The sequence below is a fragment of the Pristiophorus japonicus genome, chromosome 1 (assembly GCF_044704955.1).
Source record: "Pristiophorus japonicus isolate sPriJap1 chromosome 1, sPriJap1.hap1, whole genome shotgun sequence".
NCBI lineage: Eukaryota > Metazoa > Chordata > Chondrichthyes > Pristiophoridae > Pristiophorus > Pristiophorus japonicus.
In genome coordinates, this window is record NC_091977.1 from 454015873 (window position 1) to 454037630 (window position 21758).

The window sequence follows — 21758 nt, forward strand, 5'->3', positions numbered from 1 at the left end:
TCTAGGGTCTTAAAAGAAGTGGCTGCTGAGATAATGGATGCATTGGTTGGAATCTTCCAAAACTCCCTAGATTCTGGAAAGGTCCCAACGGATTGGAAAACTGCAAATGTAATATCCTTATTCAAGAAAGGACAGAGACAGAAAGCAGGAAACTGACCTAACATCTGTCATTGGGAAAATGCTGGAATCCATTATTAAGGAAGAAGTAGCAGGACATTTGGAAAATCATAATACAATCAAGCATTGATTGAGAAAGAGAAGTTGTGTTTGACAAATTTATTGAGTTCTTTGAGGATGTAACCAGCAGGGTGGATAGAGGGGAACCAGTAGATACAGCGTATTTGGATTTCCAAAACGCATTCGATAAGGTGCCACCTAAAAGGTTACTGCACAAGATAAGAGGTCATGGTGTTGTGCGTAATATATTAGCATGGATAGAGGATTGGCTAACTAACAGAGAGTCGGGCTAAATGGATCATTATCAGGTTGGCAAACTGTAACTAGTGGGGTCCAACAGGGATCAGTGCTGGGGCCTCAACTCTTTACAATCTATATTAATGACTTGGATGAAGAGACCGATTGTATTGTAGCCAAATTTGCTGATGATACAAAGCTAGGTGGGAAAGCAAGTTGTGAGGAGGACACAAAGAGTCTGCAAAGGGATACAGATAGGTTAAGTGAGTGGGCAAAAATGTGGCAGATGGAATATAATGTGCAAAAATGTGAGGTTATCCACTTAGCCGGGAAGCTAAATATTATTTAAACGGAGAGAGACTACAGAATGCTGCGGTACATGAAACACAACAAGATAGCATGCAGGTACAGCACGTAATCAGGAAGGCAAATAGAATGTTGGTCTTTATTGCAAGGGGGTGGAGTATAAAAGCAGGGAAGTCATGCTACAACTGTACAGGGCATTGGTGAGACCACATCTAGAGTATTGCATACAGTTTTGGTCTCCTTATTTAAGGAGGGATATACTTGTATTGGAGGCTGTTCAGAGAAGGTTCACAAGGTTGATTCCTGGGATGAAGAGGTTGTCTTATGAGGAAAGGTTGCGCAGGTTGTGCCTGTACTCATTGGAGTTTAGAAGAATGAGAGGCGATCTTATTGAAACATATAAGATTCTGAGGGGGCTTGACAGGGTAGATGCTGAGAGGATGTTTCCCCTAGTGGGTGAATCTAGAACTAGGGGGCATAGTTTCAGAATAAGGGGTCACCCATTTAAGACAGAGATGAGGAGGAATTTCTTCTCTCAGACGGTTGTGAATCTTTAGAATTCTTTACCCCAGAGAGCTGTGGAAGCTGAGTCTTTGAATATAATTCAAGGCTGATTCTTGAACTATAGGGGAGTCAAGAGTTATGGGGAACAGGCAGGTAAGTGGAGTTGAGGCTAAGATCAGATCAGCCATAATCTTATTGAATGGCTGAGCAGGCTCGAGGGGCCATATGGTCTACTCCTGCTCCTATTTCTTATGTTCTTATGTTTGTCCCTGGCAAGAGGGAATGAGATGAATGAGTTTCTTTGTGTATAGGGAGCCTCAGCGATCTTCCTTATGCAGCAGTGCACTGCAGACTGTGTTATGTTGCTTATATCTCGAGCAGCAGCCTGGAAGGAGCCAGATGCATAAATGTTAAGAGCCACCGTCATCTTGACCGCCACAGGCAATTTTGTCCTTGCCCTGCTTTGAGGTTGCAATTCTGGCTGCAGCAATTGGCAGATTTCAAATCAGAACCTCTTTTGTGAAGCGAAGATGTCGCAAGAATTAGTACTCGCTGAAGTTGATATAAGAGAATTTCTCCCTGAAGACCCTCAGGAAATATGGCCTTTTTTTGAGAGCTCTTCTCCCCACTACTTCTCCCTCTTCTAGCAGTTTGTCCTGCTTTGCGTGGCCTCTCTTCATTCTCCCAGTCATGCTCAATTTCAAGAGGAAGGCTTACCAGGCCACCCATGTTTGGAAGCACAAGCTTTTAAATTGCCAAAAATGAGTTCAACATCAGCGAGAGCTCTCCCTGCAGAGTATTCAAACTATAGACAAATGTAGCAAAGCTCCAAAAACCCATACAATTGCACCAGCAGTCAGAAAAAAGAATCCAGCATGTAACCTTTAGTAGTTCATGATCCCTTTACATAGTATTGGAGCGGGGGGGGGGGGGGGGGGGAGTCATTCATTATGTTGTGTTCATCTTTGCGAGATTAAAGCGGGGTGTAGGTTGGAGCATGGCATTCAAAAATGTCAGTGATGCCATCAAATCAACATCGCACACTGATTGACATCATTTCACTGCTCTACATGTTGCCGGCCTTCATTATGCACGCACACAAACCTTTTTACCAAGATGGCGTCGGGCGCACTTCCCAGCAGAAGTGTGTGCACACATCTCGGACCCCATTTTCGATCCTTATGTGACCATGTAGCACCCAAATAACAGGTGCTGCACAGCTCAATTTAGCCTCCTATCTCTCACCATGTAATAATCGGTGATTAATTTTCTCAGTCAGATCAAAGGATGTGAAGAACAGCATAATTTTTATTCATATGATTAAAGAAAACAGCGATGAGGCTCTTGGGAACACAATTATTCACCACATGGATGCTTGCGGAATTGTGTTTGTCCCCGGTGCTCAAGCATAAATGGCAACTAAAAATTAAGAAGAGACAAGTGATTCACATGCTGCTCTAACAACAGCTGCATGCAAAGTATGCCATGTGAGGTGGAGGGAGCAATTAGAAACTAATGCTTAGAGATGGCTATGCCACAAAATCTATAGCAACTGCATTTTTGCAGCACTGTGAACAGAATGAATTTCTGTCCCAGTGAGAGTAACTTTTCTCAAAGTTTGATGTTCGCAGTCCACCACGAGCAATTCAATTCCTGGGAATGTGACAATATACAATTTGTCTCCTTCTGAACTGATTGTAAATGTCATTAACTGATGTTATGTGGCGTGAAACAATGTGCAACAGCAATAATAAACTTCAAGATTTCCTGCATCAGTGAGCTTTGCATGCCTGGCCTGTTCCTTTACTTAACCTAGCATGAATTTGATGTTAAAGCATGGTTACCCAGGTTGCCGAAGTTATAGACCAGTCATTTTTCATGTTCTCGTAAGCAGCCTTTGTGCCCTCAGTGCTGCAGGTGACATATTCTCACAGTTATATTGGCCCAAAGATTACTGGAAAAATAATGGCGAGTTCACAGAGCCCGCTGTTATTAATGTGTAAAAAGCCCAGCGATTTGTGGTGAAGAAGAGATACCCTGTGAGTTGTGAATCGCCACAAATCGCTGCTCCGCCGTTAGCCTCACAAAAATGGGAGCTGACCATCAACCTCCCTGTGAGTTTAAAGAAATTGCTAGATTTGCGGCGTAAATATAAATTAAGCTGATATTTAGAGCTGCTATTTCACGTCATAAGGACCCTGTTAATGGTGTGATTTATGGTACTGACATTAAACTCAACCTTGGAGGCCCAGAAAAGGAACAATGAAACTGTTGGGTCTCATTCCTCCAGGTAGTAAATTCATTTAAAAAAATTAAATAAATAAAACATTCTTACTTTTCCTTTCTGTCTCTTTTCTCTCTCACTCTTTATCTAATATTTTGTTCCCTCTTTATTTCTTGTTCTTATGTAATTTAAATCGCAAGCCCGAGCCCAACCTACCCATTCCAGGTTGGCATGCAGGTACAGCAGGCGGTTAAGAAAGCAAATGGCATGTTGGCCTTCATAGCGAGGGGATTTGAGTACAGGGGCAGGGAGGTGTTGCTACAGTTGTACAGGGCCTTGGTGAGGCCACACCTGGAGTATTGTGTACAGTTTTGGTCTCCTAACTTGAGGAAGGACATTCTTGCTATTGAGGGAGTGCAGCGAAGGTTCACCAGACTGATTCCCGGGATGGTGGGACTGACCTATCAAGAAAGACTGGATCAACTGGGCTTGTATTCACTGGAGTTCAGAAGAATGAGAGGGGACCTCATAGAAACGTTTAAAATTCTGACGGGTTTAGACAGGTTAGATGCAGGAAGAATGTTCCCAATGTTGGGCAAGTCCAGAACCAGGGGTCACAGTCTAAGGATAAGGGGTAAGCCATTTAGGACCGAGATGAGGAGAAACTTCTTCACCCAGAGAGTGGTGAACCTGTGGAATTCTCTACCACAGAAAGTAGTTGAGGCCAATTCACTAAATATATTCAAAAGGGAGTTAGATGAAGTCCTTACTACTCGGGGGATCAAGGGGTATGGCGAGAAAGCAGGAAGGGGGTACTGAAGTTGCATGTTCAGCCATGAACTCATTGAATGGCGGTGCAGGCTAGAAGGGCTGAATGGCCTACTCCTGCACCTATTTTCTATGTTTCTATGTTTCTATGTTAACGGAGATGGGACAGGGGGCAGGCAGCCAAACCACTCTCAGGAGGCAGGTTGCCCATTTAAATATAATGAGGCTGGTAGGTTTAACCCCGCAGCTCAAGGGAGGCGAGAACAACTTTAGGGAAAGGTAATTGCCTTTACAGCACTGCTTGTGGGCGAGGAAGAGCAGAAGTGCTTCCCCCCGGTCCCCCAAGCTTACCTTTCTTCCCTGCCACCCCGGCAATCAGACCCGTCCCACCCAGGATTGGAGTTCCCCCCCCCCGGGATCCCGGACCCCCTCCCCTCGGGTTTGGACCCAGCTCGGGGTCAGGGATCGGGCCCCATTCTCCTGCCCCAGACACCCACTAATGCAGCAGAAGGATCCAGGTTGCGGCCTGGTCCAGATTGCTCCTGGCCCGACAAGGAGCCAAGTTTGTCAATTGGCTGACTTCCAGGCAGGGATCCTATCGAAAAAAATGACACATGCTGGCGAAACTTCCAGGTCTCCCAACTAAATGACTTCCCCTGCCCTCTTACGAAACCTGGCAATATCAGGGCCAATGTTTCAGGTTGACGACCTTTCGACAGAACTGGAAGTAGTTGCGCCTCGTTATATTGTTTTGAGGTGTTAGTCCTGGATTTTAGACTGATATTAGAAGTGATGAATCAAGAGGGTATCTCTGGAACCCCAGTTCAGTCTAGTCCTCTGTCTGCCCATGAATTAAAAAAACTAATTCTAGTATGGCTGGCACTATCAAGGCTGCATTTATTGCTCATCCCTAATGGTCCAAAGATATTCCCTTAAATAATAGTGGCTCTGTTGACTGCAGCTTGTGGTCTAGAAATTGGCCCACTTACCACCATGAGTTTTCAGCGCGATCTGGTCAAAAACTGGCGGCTGCTACTCTAGCGCCCTTCTCTGGCATGGTATTCGGTGGTCGCCATTTTGATGAGGGCCTTAGCGCTGCCGACAGCAGCGCTGGCCCTGGCGATGTAAATTAAGAGAGGGTGACGTCACATGCTGACTTAATGTCACCTCAGTGAACGTTGACCTTAGCGCTGACTTCAGTGCTGGGTCCGAAGCTCACCATAAAAACCCAGAGTGCAGCAGACTGACAGACGCTGTCAGCACCTCAAAGGAAAAAAAACACACAACTTTCAGTTTTTTATTTTTATTTTATATTCAAAAAGGAGTTAGATGAAGTCCTTACTAAGGGGGATCAAGGGGTATGGCGAGAAAGCAGGAATGGGGTACTGAAGTTGCATGTTCAGCCATGAACTCATTGAATGGCGGTGCAGGCTAGAAGGGCCGAATGGCCTACTCCTGCACCTATTTTCTATGTTTCTTTGTTTTAGTGAAGTAATGTCTTGATGCATTACATGTTAAAAGTTTTTTTAAGTGGTCCACGGTGTCTGGGGCCCACATGGATCTTGATGACTGGGGGCAGTGCTGTGCGGTGAGGACAGGCTGGTGGAGGACCTTTGTCTGACGGATGTTTAGCGTAAGGCCCATGCTTTTGTACGCCTCAGTAAAAACGTCGAGTATGTCCTGGAGTTTAGCCTCTGTATGTGCACAGACGCAGGCATCGTCCGAGTACTGTAGCTCAATGACAGAGGTTGTGGTGGTCTTTGATCTGGCCTGGAGACGGTGCAGGTTGAACAGGTTCCCACTGGCTCTGTAGTTTAGTTCCACTCCAGCGGGGAGCTTGTTGACTGTGAGGTGGAGCATGGCGGCGAGAAAGATTGAGAAGAGGGTTGGGGCAATGACGCAGCCCTGTTTGACCCCGGTTTGGATCTGTGGTGGATCCATTGGTAAGGATCACAGCCTGCAACTCTTCATCCTCATGCATTCCCTTAGTGAGTATCTTGTGTGTGCCTTTGCCTATCCTACTGATGTCACGCAGTGGCTGCAGCATGGCTGGTGGAAGGCTGCTGAATTTCAGTGGGGGACACTACAAATGGCCTTGCAAGTCAACCTCGAGGAGCTGGTGGCTGCAAGTCTGAAATCGAGTGACGGTGTTTCTGCTTCTTCAGTTGTGGTGGGGGAGGGTGGGAAAGCAAGAAGTGCATGCGAGAAGGAGTTGGTAGGAGGCAGTTTTTGAAGATGACTGAGATCATGAAGCTTCATTGGGCACTGGATCCAGGTCATGGGGTGACACTGCTGGCAGTGACAGCCTCGACAATCTGGTCTCACATCCTTCTTTCTGGAGGGTCTCCTTGCCCATGTGGGTAGAGGACCTCTCTTGCAGTGTTGACCCCCTGCACAAAGCTAGAGTGCCCTGGGTGCGAGGCACTAGGGTAACCCTTTCCTGTTGTGTTAGTGCTGAAGCACTTTTAGCATTTTTTTTAAGTGCGGAAGGCAATTCAGCTTTAAGAGCTGAAAACTCCCATTTGGGAATTTGTTTTAATCTTAATTTTGTTTCAGAAGGCAGTTGAACTGAAAGGGATAAAAACTACATGGGCTAGACTTTCCACTTCACATCGTCCATCTAAGGCCCATCTATCACCCAAAACGGACCTCTATCGCCTATTTTGATGAAAAAGTGGAAACTAGGCCCAAAACATTGCTGGAAAAACAGGTGCCTAAGTTTCCACTCACAACGCCAAAATGATTGCCCACACAAGGCCCATCCCAAGTTTCGGCACCGAGCATGCACTTCGCTGGGCTGATGCAAGACCCAAAAGATCGCTGAGAAATAGTTGCTTTTACTGGGCTTAACGGAAGGAAATGGGCACTACAGACGCCATTTTGAAGATCGGAGGAAGGGTGGAGGCAACAGAAAAGAAGAAGCTAAATAGTTGTGAGTTATTTAGAGAGTTATTTAGAGAGTTATTTAACGATAATTCTACTCAGAACATTAGATCAGGGTATATAAAGAAGGTATTGTATTGTAATTTTGAAAATAGCTTTTATATAGTGAAACTATTTACTGATATTGTTGGGGCCAATTAGACTGACTGGTATACATTGAAACATAGAAAACAGGTGCAGGAGTAGGCCATTCGGCCCTTCGAGCCTGCACCACCATTCAATAAGATCATGGCTGATCATTCACCTCAGTACCCCTTTCCTGCTTTCTCTCCATACCCCTTGATCCCTTTAGCCGTAAGGGCCATATCTAACTCCCTCTTGAATATATCCAATGAACTGGCATCAACAACTCTCTGCGGTAGGGAATTCCACAGGTTAACAACTCTTTGAGTGAAGAAGTTTCTCATCTCAGTCCTAAATGGCTTACCCCTTATCCTTAGATTGTGTCCCCTGGTTCTGGATTTCTCCAACATCGGGAACATTCTTCCTGCATCTAACCTGTCCAGTCCCGTCAGAATTTTATATGTTTCTAGGAGATCCCCTCTCATCCTTCTAAACTCCAGTGAATACAGGCCCAGTCGATCCAGTCTCTCCGCATATGTCAGTCTTGCCATCCCGGGAATCAGTCTGGTGAAGCTTCGCTGCACTCCCTCAATAGCAAGAACGTCCTTCCTCAGATCAGGAGACCAAAACTGAACACAATATTCCAGATGAGGCCTCACCAAGGCCCTGCACAACTGCAGTAAGACCTTCCTGCTCCTATACTCAAATCCTCTAGCTATGAAGGCCAACATACCATTCGCCTTCTTCACCGCCTGCGTAGCGAGTACAGAGTACAGTGATTAGAGAGTAGAGAGATTATTTTAAATTAGTGAAAGTAATTATTGATAGTGATATGGGGCCTATACTTTCCCTGGCATAACTTGTAATACTCACACACTGGTTACTGAAAGGATCAATCGAAGAGGCGGCAGAGTAATGCGTAGACGGAGACAAAGACAGAGGAGGAGACCATACAGCCAACGAAGGTACTTGGAAAAGCAATCTTACCTGAACTTGTCTGAAAACGCTTGTCTTAGGAGGCTGCAATTCCGGAAGGAGGTCATCGATGAGATATGCCAATTCGTCAAGGGTGATCTGCAGCCTTCCAGCACCATCAGAACAGCACTGTCCATTGAGGTGAAGGTTATTGCTGCCCTAGCCTTCTACACATCGGGATCTTTTCAGGCTTCAGCGGGCGACATCTGTCATATCTCTCAGCACGCTACATACTGCTGCATTCGACAGGTGACTGAAATCCTTTACGCTCACAGGATGGACTTCATAAGCTTCCCAATGACCAGAGAGGCACAGACCAAGAGGGCATTGGATTTCTACAGAATATCACATTTCCCCAAGTTACAGGGAGCATTGGACTGCACGCACATTGCCCTGAAAGGACCCTTAACGAACGCGGAAGTGTTTTGTAACAGAAAGAGGTTCCACTCGAAATGTGCAGCTCAGACCACAATCAAACAATCCTCACAGTAAATGCTACATTTCCTGGCAGCATCCATGATGTGCACATCCTACATGAAAGTGAGTGCTATCCCTGACCTGTTTGTCAATCAGCCAGAAGGTCACGGTTGGATGCTGGTGGATAAAGGATATGGCCTTGCCAGTTGGCTCATGACCCCTCTGCGTAATCCCGTCACTGAAGCACAGAAACGTTACACTGAAAGTCACATAGCGACATGCAACATCGTTGAAAAGACAATTGGATTCCTAAAGCAGCGCTTCAGATGCCTGGATCATTCTGGAGGCAGCCTACAGTACCACCCTGATCAGGTCGCTGAGTTTATTGTGGTGTGTTGCATGCTGCATAACCTAGCTATAAGGAGAGGACAAGTAATGCCAGATCGGGCTGTAGGTCCACCTCCAGAAGGAGGGGAGACAGAAGAGCCAGCTGGCGAGGATGAAGAGGTGGAAGAGGACGCAGGCGAGGACATAGAGGAGCGCAGTCAGCCTGGCAATCTAGCACCGGTACCACCATGCCCCTCCCAAAGACCAGTAGCCAGGGGCAGTTACAAGGCTGCTAAGGTGTTGCATCAGCAGCTCATTAATGAACGCTTTGCATGAACTATCATTGTGGATATTCAAATGTTCATTTACAGTTAGGGTTAATCAAAAGTTTCATTTTTGTGGGGTTTCATTGTTGTCTTGCCTGCACTGGCCTATCATCGGCATTAATGCTTACTTTAAGTAAAGTTAAGTAAAGTACGGCTATAATAAAAGACTGAATAAATAAGGACGAACAACTTTAAATTTGTTAACTAATGTAACTAAAAGAGAAGGCACAAAATTTGCTGAATTAAAGATTTTTTTAATAACAAAGACAATTAACGAATTAATTTGTAAAAAACTATTTAACAGCACCCTCCCTCCACCCACCCCCAACCCACCCTTCCCTCAAATCCCAATCAACCTTGAACAAAACGGTAACAATTTTCAAACTACAAAATACAATTTAACAATGAAAAACACACCCCCCTCTCTACTTGCAGCCACTTTTCCCTCCAGGCCCTGTCCCACCCCGTGTTCTTACCCCAACCGCCCGTTTTGGTCTACGCTGACCGACACGAACGCGTTATGTAGTGTGGGATGGCAAGACTTCCTGCCGTGGTGGAGATGAAGGAGTGGAAGTTGAAACCTGAGGCTCCACTTCCGAGTCAGGAGGAACTGTGTCCTCCGTACTCGCTTGCGTGCTCGGGGTCTCGCTGCGAGCTGACACGACACCTTGGGGTGCAGAGCCGTGTCCAGCCAGCAATGCATGCCGAAGGGCATTGGTTGCGGCGGTCTGCTCACGAATGGCCTCCAACGTCTCCCGTGCTGTCTGGGTTTGCACAGAAGACCAGTTGGAGAAATTCGTGCTGAACTCGCTCCAGGTTGCTGGAAACTGGCTCCAGTTCGTGGAAAGCTGGCTCCAGTTTGCGAAGAAACCCGCGAAACCCTGGATAAGGTCGCGACCGATCACCACCATCTCCCTCCATAGGGATATCAGGCACTCCGTCTGACCTTCCGTGGTAGGCGATTGCTCACCCCGCTGACCCGACCTCCGTGGGGTCGGCGTTTGCAACATTTCGCGCTTTGGCGTCGCCACCTGCACACCGCTTAGTCCCGGTGCCTCATCCATCTCAATAGAGATGGCCGCAGGTTGTTCCCCCCCATAAAAAGAATTTCCTCCTCTTCCTCCTCCTCCTCCTCCTGCTCTTGCTCCACAGTTGGCAGCTGTTCCTCCTCTTCTTCCTGCGAGGTATTTAATGGTGTAGGAGGAATGGATGAGTCCACTGACTCTAACGACACTTGACCTTAAAAAGACGAATGACATTTCTAAACAACTTATTCGGACATTAACGGTGCTCATTATTAGTAAACATACATATCAATACATATCAATTTTTCAATGACCCCTAACATAAGAATATTTTTCAGTACCCCATATTCACAAGGGTTCACCATGGCTGCCATAACATCATTCGTAAATCAAGAGTACATCAAAAGTATATATCATATTGCATTATAATTGCAGGACATTACATGCGTAAGATATATTTTTAAGATGTTTTTAATAATGTTTGACTTATTGCACAGTTCCCATTACTCGCGAGACTCATGGGGGGGTTTGGCCACATCACGGGTCGTGACCGAACGGCTGTCAGGTCCCACAAGCTCCTCGTATTCAGATTGCATCTGCACCAGAGCAGAGCCACCACCCGTCCTCCTCTGCTCAGCATGATTGATAGATATCCTCTTCTGTAATTGATAAGATAACATGGCATGGCATAAGCTAATGGACTTGGTAATAACATTTAAGAATGACAGCTTTAAATGTTCGATTAGAAATTTGCATTGCATTGCATATGAACAATATTTCATAATATAAAATTCAACTTAGTGTTAGGATGCATAAATTAATTTATAATTTAATTAATTAATACTATAACGAAATGACATTCAAGATTTCAATTAAAATTTGCATGCATCATTTAAATATTACATATGTTAAATTTAAAATATAAAATGCAACTTATTCTGGCTGCTGCCATCAAGCAGTTCCACCTTTTCCTGCACTGGTCAGGTGTCCATACTTCATTAGAGGCCGAGGTTACAACATCGGCAATCTCGGCCCATATTTTCCAATACTCATGGGGTGGAGGTTTCCCATGCCCACCCCGTGTCAAGTCATCCCACCTGCCACTTACAATATTCACGGGTGCCTCGTTGGCCCCCTCGCTAAAGGATTTATCCCTTTTCCTTTCACTATCTCCATTTATTCTTTGTTTTAGCTATTATATTTCAATATTGTAAAAAAACATTGTAAGTATTTTATGTTCAAATAATAAGGCTTAGTTAGTTCAGAATAATTATTTTTCAATCACAATTCACAAACCACTGCCACCAACCACAAGAAGCTCTTCCTCTCTTCCTTCCTCTCTCTCTCTGACCCTCCCTGTGCTTTTGAGCATGTGTGATGACCCCTGACCTCTCAAACCATGGCAAAGAAACTCAACCACAAAAAGAAATCCCACACACGCGCAGAATAGCGTTGCTAGGGAAGCTTTTTATTTTACTTCTGTTTTTGGTGGGCGATCATGAGATTACCGAAAAATCACATCACCCATTTGACATCGCCGGGGTAAGGCCGAGTGGAAAATCCCCCAAAAAATAATGGGCCTTGTGCCAGTGATCAGCAAGGCTGAGACGTCCCACATCGCTGGAACATGGCCCATTTTTGGGGGCCTTAGCCACCTAGTGGAAAGTCTAGCCCCATATTTTTACCTGATTTTTTTCATTTCAGAAGGCAGTTCCCTTTTAAGGGACTGTACCGCTTTCTAAAATGAAAGCCTTGCTTTAAGAGAAGGCTGTTCATGCTGCAATGACACTCTGGCCACATTACATTGGGGCCTCCTGCTGGGACTAACGTCACCAGAACAGCCTTGCACAGTGAGTTTAGCATTGGACTAATGTTAATTAGCCACTAGCGCCAATTTATCGGTCCTGCCAGCGCCATCAGTTTTGGCGGCCGTTGACACCGGCCTGCGGTGGCACCGACAGGTTTTTAGAGATGTTTTTAATATTATAACCAAAGTGTTACAATCTGATTGGAAGAACCCAATACTTAAACTATAGCTTGATTTACAGAAATAGTTACTTCAAATGACTAAAAACTCTGAACTAAAAGCTCGCTGGAAATTAAACAGCATGATATCTAAATTGAGACAAAATACAGACAAGAAATAAGTTCACCCTTCCAACTGAATGGCTCACTGCAAATTGACTTGATGTTGACTAAGGATGGTAGACTTTCATCTAAATTAATATATTGCACATTTGGAATGATGAGTTGTTAATCATGTCATCATTATCATCATCATAGGTAGTCCCTCAGAATCGAGGAAGACTTGCTTCCACTCTTAAAATGAGTCCTTAGGTGGCTGAACAGTCCAATACGAGAGCCACAGTCCCTGCCACAGGTGGGACAGACAATCATTGAGGGTAAGGGTGGATGGGACAGGTTTGCCGCACGCTCTTTCCACTGCCTGCGCTTGATTTCTGCACGTTCTCGGCGATGAGACTCGAGATGCTCAGCGCCCTCCCGGATGCACTTCCTCCACTTAGGGCGGTCTTTGGCCAGGGACTCCCAGGTGTCGGTGGGGATGTTGCACTTTATCAGGCACTTTAACACCTGATGTGCTTCAATATACTTTGAATTCTTCTGAACTGAACTTACACTTCAATATTTGTAACAGTAATGTTTTCATCTGTTACTTTGTTGATAATGACGGTTTTTCTCTGTAGTTAATGATATGCTAACAAAATTGCACTTTCAAACATCAGCAAGCTGTCACTTATAGAGAAAATCACCCTTTTTCATTGAAAGAGGAATTCCACCTGCTCCTCGTGCGATTCCAGATGTTGCATCAAAAATTAAGAGGACCTGGAGACAATGCAAGAGAGTATGCTAAGAGAAAATTGGTGAACATGTGTGCTCATTCAAGACCGCAGATAGTAGCTTCCCCTGAATAGAGACTTACTGAGTTGAATGGAGAAAAGCTAAATCTAGCATGTTTGTATTCATTATCACTCATGCTTATTTCACAATTTAATTTAAGATGTAAAAAAGTTGGATGCATATTTAAAATACAATACAGATATTACACAATGCCACATTCCCCTCCTTTTGTACTTTATTGTGAACTTTAAGACAAGGCCACTAGAGAATTACATATCATTGGCATCAACCCAAGAGTTCAACTTCATTGTTTTTCACCAGCATTGTAACAGCCCTACAGAATCTTGTTATCTCTAAGATTCAGATGTTAAAGAAAATTAATATGCACATTGTTATGTTGAATATTAAGCAGACATACAGCTTATGTGTTCAATTAAATGGTTGTTAACAATGAGACACTTGGGATAATTGAATAAAGGACACAGTCAACTTTGCATTTCCATAGATTCTCAATAAATATATTTATTCGAGCTGTTTGAGTTGCCATGTGTAGGATGATTATATTAACTCTGACTGCACTGGCCACTCCGACTGCCCTGCTAATGGGCCCAAAGTTGCCCAGGAGTTGCTCCGTATTTTTTTAGAACAGCTTGATTTTTCTGGAGTATCTTAAAAATCCCCATTTTGCACATTCAGTTTGAGCCAATGTAAGTGAGTTAGTTAGGATTTTTTTTAGTTTAGTTTAGTTTAGTTCAAAAGGGGACATTACCAGCCACCGATGCACGTTTTGGCCATTTAAGCCACTTTGGACAGCTAATAGTTGCTCCAAACTAACTTAGGCTAGTGTATGTGGCCACTTGTGGCCGCACAGAAAACCCTTGCGGAGAGTTAAGAAATCAGCGCAGGTAGGTACATCGGAGGCTAGCAGAACTTAATGACTTGACAAAAGAATGTGAATAGAATCAAAGAGCTATACAGGACATCATATGACAAACTTCACAAAGCTAATTTGCTATACAACAGAAGCATTCATGGAAGCTTAAACTACAAAAATAAAAGAAGTAAAGAGACAAAACGTATTTACATAATTTTTTCAAAATATCCAAATAAAAAATAGACATACCTCCTGCTCATAATTCTTAGGTTCTTATGTAGGAAAGTATTTTCATCAACAGGGTTAAGGAAAGTCTTGAGTACGCTCATTAAAATTACTGGCTACACAATTATCACACCGCCCACCCGCCCGGATCAAAACTACCCACCTGATCAAAACTCCCCCCCCCCAATCAAAACTCCTCCCCTGCCACCCCCACCCACGCCATCCCCCCCGCCCCCCCCCCCCCCCGCACCATCAATCTTTTGAGATGGATTTCAAAAACTAGACAATTCTACCCGAACCTTTGCATGGCAATGTCCTCAAGTCTTCAAGTTGTGTGTAGAATATAATGTAGGCAGCCAACAAAAGAACCAAGTGCTTTAGAAGAAGGCAGGCTTCTCTTGTTACTGTGCGGCAGGCCACTCGGCCCGGGATAGGGGCGGGATGCATCGGGTCCCACACTGCAGCACGCATCATCATCATCATCGGTAGGAGCTACTGCGCATGCGCCAACGCTCTAATGCGCATGCAGACAGTTGCCGGCATTCTTTCACGCGCAGGGCCCTAGCTCCACCCCCCCAATGGAATCGCCACACTGCGCCAAGCCCCGGGAGAGTCAACAGAGCGGCCAGAATCCGGGGACATCTTTTTGGCACAGTTTTGAGGCTAGGAAGTCGGCGCATCTCACGTGAGTGCGCTGAAACAACGGGTGGGCCAAATTTGGGCCCATCCTTGGGGGCCTGCTTCACTGAACCCAGTAGTGCCTGGCATCTTTGCATAAATTACAATGAGAAATAATTATACAGCTTTATCTGCATATCCTGCGGCTTTCTGCCATCCTGCAACCAATATTTTTTTAGTCCATAGTTTAAAATTAATTGCCAGAATAATTTTAGCTGTGATGTCCCCTTAATGTTGCTGCAGAACTTTAATTCCTGTAGCAGCACACCAGATCTCACCCACCCCATAATAACAAGCTCCCAATAAGTGGTGTCTCCAATGTAGGGAATTCACCATGTATATTGAAATTAGACTGACCCTGGGCACTATGCTGGGGCAGCCCACTTCCCGTTGAATGAATTCAAATCACACTTTGCCATATTTCCACTCTAGAATGCAGTGAATGTAAAATCCATACTGTATGCAGGGAGACTTGAAAGGATGAATGTCAATGAGCAAAGAGCTGTGGGAGCTGCCACAAAGAAAGAATAATGGCACGGTCTTAAGGTATTATGACCAGTCTGGCTATGCTGACTGACTGAATTGGTAGGTCTAACTAGATCAGCTGTGCCAATCACCGCTCCACTTGGTATTCCAGAGTCGGAGATAGTTGCATATAGCTGAAGACCGCCTGCTCCATTCTTCTTGCAAATAGGGTGCCAGCCTGAGGTGGGGGAGGGATTTCACTGTGTCACTTTGCTCCGCAATTAATTGCTTTACAGAAAGTTCACTTTGAACTCTAAATTACCCCCAAGCCCTAAGCAATGATGGACTTCAATGATGTGCAGGTGTCTCTTGCACCCAGTGTGTGTATTAAGGCCTGAATGAGAGAAATATGCATCACAACACACTTGCCCAATTGTGAACTAGTGTGGTTTGTGCCTGCTCCTAAAATGTGTAGAATTTCTGATGGGTCAAAAAGGGCATGGACTCCGTTTACACAGGTCCTACCCCAAATTATTCCGTCACCTGTCCAGATAATGGTGCCACCCCATTCCCTCCCTTACTTCCCCCCCCACCCCCCCGCACCCCTACCCCCGGGCTGTGGAATTTCTAGATATGAAAATTAAGATGTAATCCCATTTCAAATGATGAAGTATAGGTTGGAAACAACAACTTTAATGCTTAGCTTTATCATTTGCTGAGCTTCTGAGTCTAGAAAATGGATAGCTATCAGGACAAGTGATTAAAACATAATTTAACTGAAGGAAAATAGCTACCTATAACAGCTTCCCTCCAACAAAAGATTATCTGTCTGAAATCAGATGTAGCAATTTTTTCAGATGGAAGCAAATATTTATAACAAGGGATTGTGGCTGACATGGATTTATTTAGTTTAACGTGTTTGGCTGCAATTTTTCATTAGACCAAGCATTTGTTTTTGAAAGCAGTGCTGTCAAACGGTTTGAAAAGTTTTCAATGAAACCTGTAAATTTTTGTGTGTTTGTGCTTTTGATGAATTATACGGTGCCCTGACTGAAACAAGCACTCATTTGTCTCATTGGTATTTTGCAGCTAAAAACTGAAGGAGACATAGTGGTTGATGAGGATGGAATGGGTGACATCTGGAATAAGGTGTCACCTTGAGCCACAACTGAAGAAAAGATGTAACAAATATTAAGACTGATAGTCAATCCTACGTGGGAGTTACTTCATCTTTGTTGGAGACTACATTTGTGACCTGCAAGGGAGAAACTTTCATCAGGTTTAGATTCTGTCCAGTTTGTATGCTTGTTGGATTTCCATAGCCATAACTGGAGGCATTTTTTTAAAACATATATTCTCAGTATTTTAAATGTGACAAAAACACATGTATCTCTTTTACATGTAGCCTACGATAAATGACTCTGTAAAGGAATCTTAACAGAAATTATACTCGTATAGTAATGAGAGAAAAAGTTATTTTGATATCCGCATGTTGATTAATTGCCAAACCTTGTTTTCAGGTTTGAGTGATGTTTGAAGTTGTAATGTGGTCTTGGCTTTAAGTGTGTTAGAGTAATTGCGTGATCTGATCGATCATGTACAAACTATGCCTAATTATACTTTTGTTTGTTGAATGGGAAATATGGGTTATATATTAAAAGTATATGTTTGCATTAACAAAAAATAGCGGGGAAATCCAGGGGTCATATTCTTGAAACTTTAAGTTGTTACTACTAAATTTAAAGATTAGGGGTCATTTTAACCTTACCCACCCATCAGGAAACCCACGATATCAGGTGGAATGGCGGTTTGCATCCTGCCCAATATTGCTATCCATTGACTTCAAAACTATAAAACTAGTGTTGCACCTGATCCCGTCAGTTTTCCGATGGACACGTTAAGTTAATTTGCTCTGAAAAATTCACGCCAAGTCTGACGAATAAATTCTGTCTTGAGATATTGACCCAGATTTTCTTCTGTATTTACACCCATTTTGGGGCAGTTTTGGAATGGGCGGGAGCAGGAATTGTGGCAGGGAGCCATTTCACTGGCTCCTCAATGCCTCCCACCACGTTTGGGATTGTCCTTGGAGATAATGGTGGGTGGTAAATATGTATGAAACTTACAGGGTAATAAAAGGAAAACATTGTTTCCCGTCATGAATACCTTAGCAATGCTGAATCTCGTTGCATTCCTGGCATCCAGCAAGACAGAGGAGAGGTAAAAAAAATGAAAGGACTGACTTGCCTGGTGCAGTTTATAATAGAGTGAATGATTGCACTAGACAACATGGGATATTAAAATAAATCTTTGGCCAACACTGCCAGCCACACTATACTGTGGTGGTACTGTAATCACATCTATTTCCCTCCCTTACCTACGAGGCCAGCTCCCAAAAGTTGCCATGTCTGTTAAGTGCATCTAGTGAGCACATATTTGCAGAGGCTGAGGACCGGCGAAGGACTATATTCCAGACAAGATTTAAAGTGACTTATACTAACATTCAGTTTTGATTTATTTCCTTTAATCTTAATCATATGAAATCTTTTGGAAAGTAGCCTTCAATAGTGTGATAAAAAATAAATTGTTTCAAATATAAAAATGTTGCAATTTTCATTGATCTTTTTAACGAGCTTAAATTGATAATAAAGTAGAAAGAGCTCAACCATTTAAAGCAGAATCTTCCATCTCTCACTCTCAGCAATGTCAGTCATTGTCTGTTGCCTTCAGAGATTCATGTAGTCTGTATGTAAAAGAATAACAAAATAAAGACACAAATGGTCTGTTTTTAAAAATAGGCTTTGGACATCAGTTAGTAACTGCATTCCCCAAATCATCGCAAGGTGCTGTAAAATGTTCTAAATTATCATTATGTGGTATTTTACAATCTAAATAAAAGACACTTTTAGCTAATGGTGTGTTTTGAGAAAAAGTTATTGAACAATAATTCATCTGAACCAAAAGTATTTCTTTGGTTTTAATCATAAAAGCAAAACAGAGAGGATGCTGTAAATCTGAACTAAAAACAGAAAATGCTGGAAACACTCAGGTCCGGCAGCATCTGTGGAGAGAGAAACAGAGTTAACATTTCAGGTCGATTCAAGGACCTGAAACATTGGCCGGAATTTTCACATTGGAGAGCGTGTGGGTTGGGGGTGGGTCGATGGTTAAAAACGCAGAAATTGACAGTGCACTTTTACCCGCCGTCATCCCGCCAACTTCCGCTTTAACTGGGGCGCATTTCGTGGCACACCACGGACCCGCTCGGGAGAGGCGGGAGAACTGATCGAGATATTTAACTGCTCGTTTACAGACTCTTAACTGTCTTTTTAACGCCAGGTTTGAACTTTAACTGGTTGCACATGTGATTCCCACAACTCGGGAACCTCGCCTATGAAGGGCAGGCAGAAGCTCAGTGGCCATTGTGTAAGTTCATTAAGTGACAGCAGGAAAAAGCACATAAATACTCACACCTGCTTCCTTGCTTACGGGAAAGGCTCTTGCTGACATTATTTTGTGCAGAAATGTAGCTTTCAGGAGTTTGAAGGTGATTTCAGCAACCTCTGAAGCCACTCTCACCACATTACTAGTCACTCTCAGTACATTGGAGGATTGTGCCTCTGATCTCCACTTTACCTGGCATCTATTAGGTCAGCATGGGTGCTGCTCGTGCTGTCTCACCTTGGATCTCAGAATCAGACCAAGATGAGCCACAGAACCAACAACACCAGCCACACCAATAGCAGCAGCAACCACACCAGCAGCAACAACCACACCAATAGCCTTCTCCTCACCTACCTGTGGCTCCGCAGGAGAGGAGTCAGCAAAGGGTTGCTTCACGCCAAAGGCAATACCCCCAACATAGGGTATACATGAGCCTTCTCAATATGACTGAGCAGCAGTGCTTCAGAAGGCTCAGGCTATCACGCCAGCTCGCCGCAGATATTTATAGCTTGCTGGAACAAAACCTGCTGCCCAGAGGACCTGGTGGGCATGCCTTATCGGTGGGCGTCAAAGTCACCACCATCTTCAACTTCTTCGCCTTCCAGGGATCTGCAGAAGACATTTGCAGGATCTCGCAGTCGGCCGCCCACAGATGCATCACCCAGGTGACCGATGCCATGTTTCACAAGTCAGCCAATTATGTAAACATTGCCACTGATGAAGCCAGTGTTATTATGCGGGTGCTCAGCTTTGCAGCTCTGGCTGACTCCACACGGGTGCAGGGCATCAGGGCCTGCATGCATGTGGCCATCAAGGCACCCTCACATCACCCAGGAGTATTTGTGAACCGCAAGGGCTTCCACTCCCTCAATCTGCAGCGTGTCTGCAACTGTATATAGATAGAAACATAGAAAATAGGTGCAGGAGTAGGCCATTCGGCCCTTCGAGCCTGCAACGCCATTCAATGAGTTCATGGCTGAACATGCAACCTCAGTACCCCATTCCTGCTTTCTCGCCATACCCCTTGATCCCCCAATAGTAAGGACTATATCTAACTCCTGATTATGCATGTGTGCCACATTCCCTGCCAGCTGCCACCCTCACTCAGCTCATCACACCTCCAAACAGACTTACTGACTGGCTTCTTGGAGACAAGGACCATCCACTGAAGATGTGATTAATGAAACAATTGAGGAGGCTAAGCAATTAGGCCAAGGAGTGCTATAACGACACCCAAATGTCCAGCAGATGTGTCATAGAACAAGCAATCGACATGCTGAAGATGCGCTTCAAGTGTCTTGACAGATCTGGAGAAGCCCTTCAGTATGCACAAGTCAATGTCTCCAGAATCATCATCATATGCTGTGCACTGCGCAACATAGCGCAGCAGTGAGGTTTGGAGCTGCAGGATGAGCAAGGGGCAGAGCGTGCAGTCTCTTTGGAGCAGGAGGAGGAACAGGTGGAACATGAGGAGGAGGAAGATGACAAGGTGGAACACTAGGAGGAGGAGGAGGATGAAGAGGTGGAACACAAGGAGGAGGAGGATGAAGAGGTGGAACACGAGGAGGAGGAGGAGGAGGATGAAGAGGTGGAACACGAGGAGGAGGAGGAGGATGAAGAGGTGGAACACAAGGAGGAGGAGGATGAAGAGGTGGAACACGAGGAGGAGGAGGATGAAGAGATGGAACACGAGGAGGAGGAGGTTGAAGAGGTGGAACACGAGGAGGAGGAGGATGAAGAGGTGGAACACGAGGAGGAGGAGGATGAAGAGGTGGAACACGAGGAGGAGGAGGATGAAGAGGTGGAACACGAGGAGGAGGAGGAGGATGAAGAGGTGGAACACGAGGAGGAGGAGGATGAAGAGATGGAACACGAGGAGGAGGAGGATGAAGAGGTGGAACACGAGGAGGAGGAGGAGGATGAAGAGGTGGAACACGAGGAGGAGGAGGATGAAGAGGTGGAACACAAGGAAGAGGAGGAGGATGAAGAGGTGGAACACGAGGAGGAGGAGGATGAAGAGGTGGAACACGAGGAGGAGGAGGATGAAGAGGTGGAACACGAGGAGGAGGAGGAGGATTAAGAGGTGGAACACGAGGAGGAGGATGAAGAGGTGGAACACGAGGAGGATGAAGAGGTGGAACACGAGGAGGAGGAGGATGAAGAGGTGGAACACGAGGAGGAGGAGGATGAAGAGGTGGAACACAAGGAGGAGGAGGATGAAGAGGTGGAACACGAGGAGGAGGAGGATGAAGAGGTGGAACATGAGGGGGAGGAGGATGAAGAGGTGGAACACGAGGAGGAGGAGGATGAAGAGGTGGAACACGAGGAGGAGGAGGAGGATGAAGAGGTGGAACACAAGGAGGAGGAGGTTGAAGAGATGGAACATGAGGAGGAGGAGATGACACCAGCACATTGCACATCTCTGTCATGGACCACCTGCAATTCCCTGCTAACAAGGAGTTGGAGAGCAGTTAGTATCCCTCCCCAAGATGAGGTCAATGAGTATCTGCAATCTCTTATTCACAGCAAGCATGTTCTCATTTGACTGATGCAGTTGCTATTCCATGCAGGTTGCCATCCTTTCTGTGGAACAGCACATTACCGTTATCACCTGCGAGATGGTGGTACTCATGTTGGAGATGGACTCCTCCATTCTCTGTACATTCGCACATATCAAAAGCTACCCGAGTCTCATGCATTTGTTGCTGTTCTTCCAAGATCACCCACTTTCTCGATGGCCCCCAAGGTTCACCATCTGCATGCAGCTGAGCAGAGCTGGGAGTGTCCTGCGCCCTCCGGATAGGACTCGCCACTGCTGTCCTTGTCACCACCATCTGCTCTTGCTCACGTAATCTGTGAGACACATGGGACTGGATTTTACCAACCACGGTGAGTCCATGGTTGGTGACGTCGGTGGCAGG

The 21758-nt window shown here is 45.0% G+C and overlaps 1 protein-coding gene across 2 annotated transcripts in view; it reads left to right on the top strand.

The window, feature by feature from the left end:
• The window catches only part of LOC139276002 (RNA-binding Raly-like protein), a 783670-nt gene extending 765364 nt beyond the window's left edge, over window positions 1-18306 (top strand). For both annotated transcript variants that reach the window (XM_070893323.1, XM_070893342.1), the window contains exon 8: window positions 16483-18306. The gene's annotated coding sequence lies outside the window, so the exon portion shown is untranslated. The remainder of the gene's footprint in view (window positions 1-16482) is intronic.
• Window positions 18307-21758: the final 3452 nt, after the last annotated feature.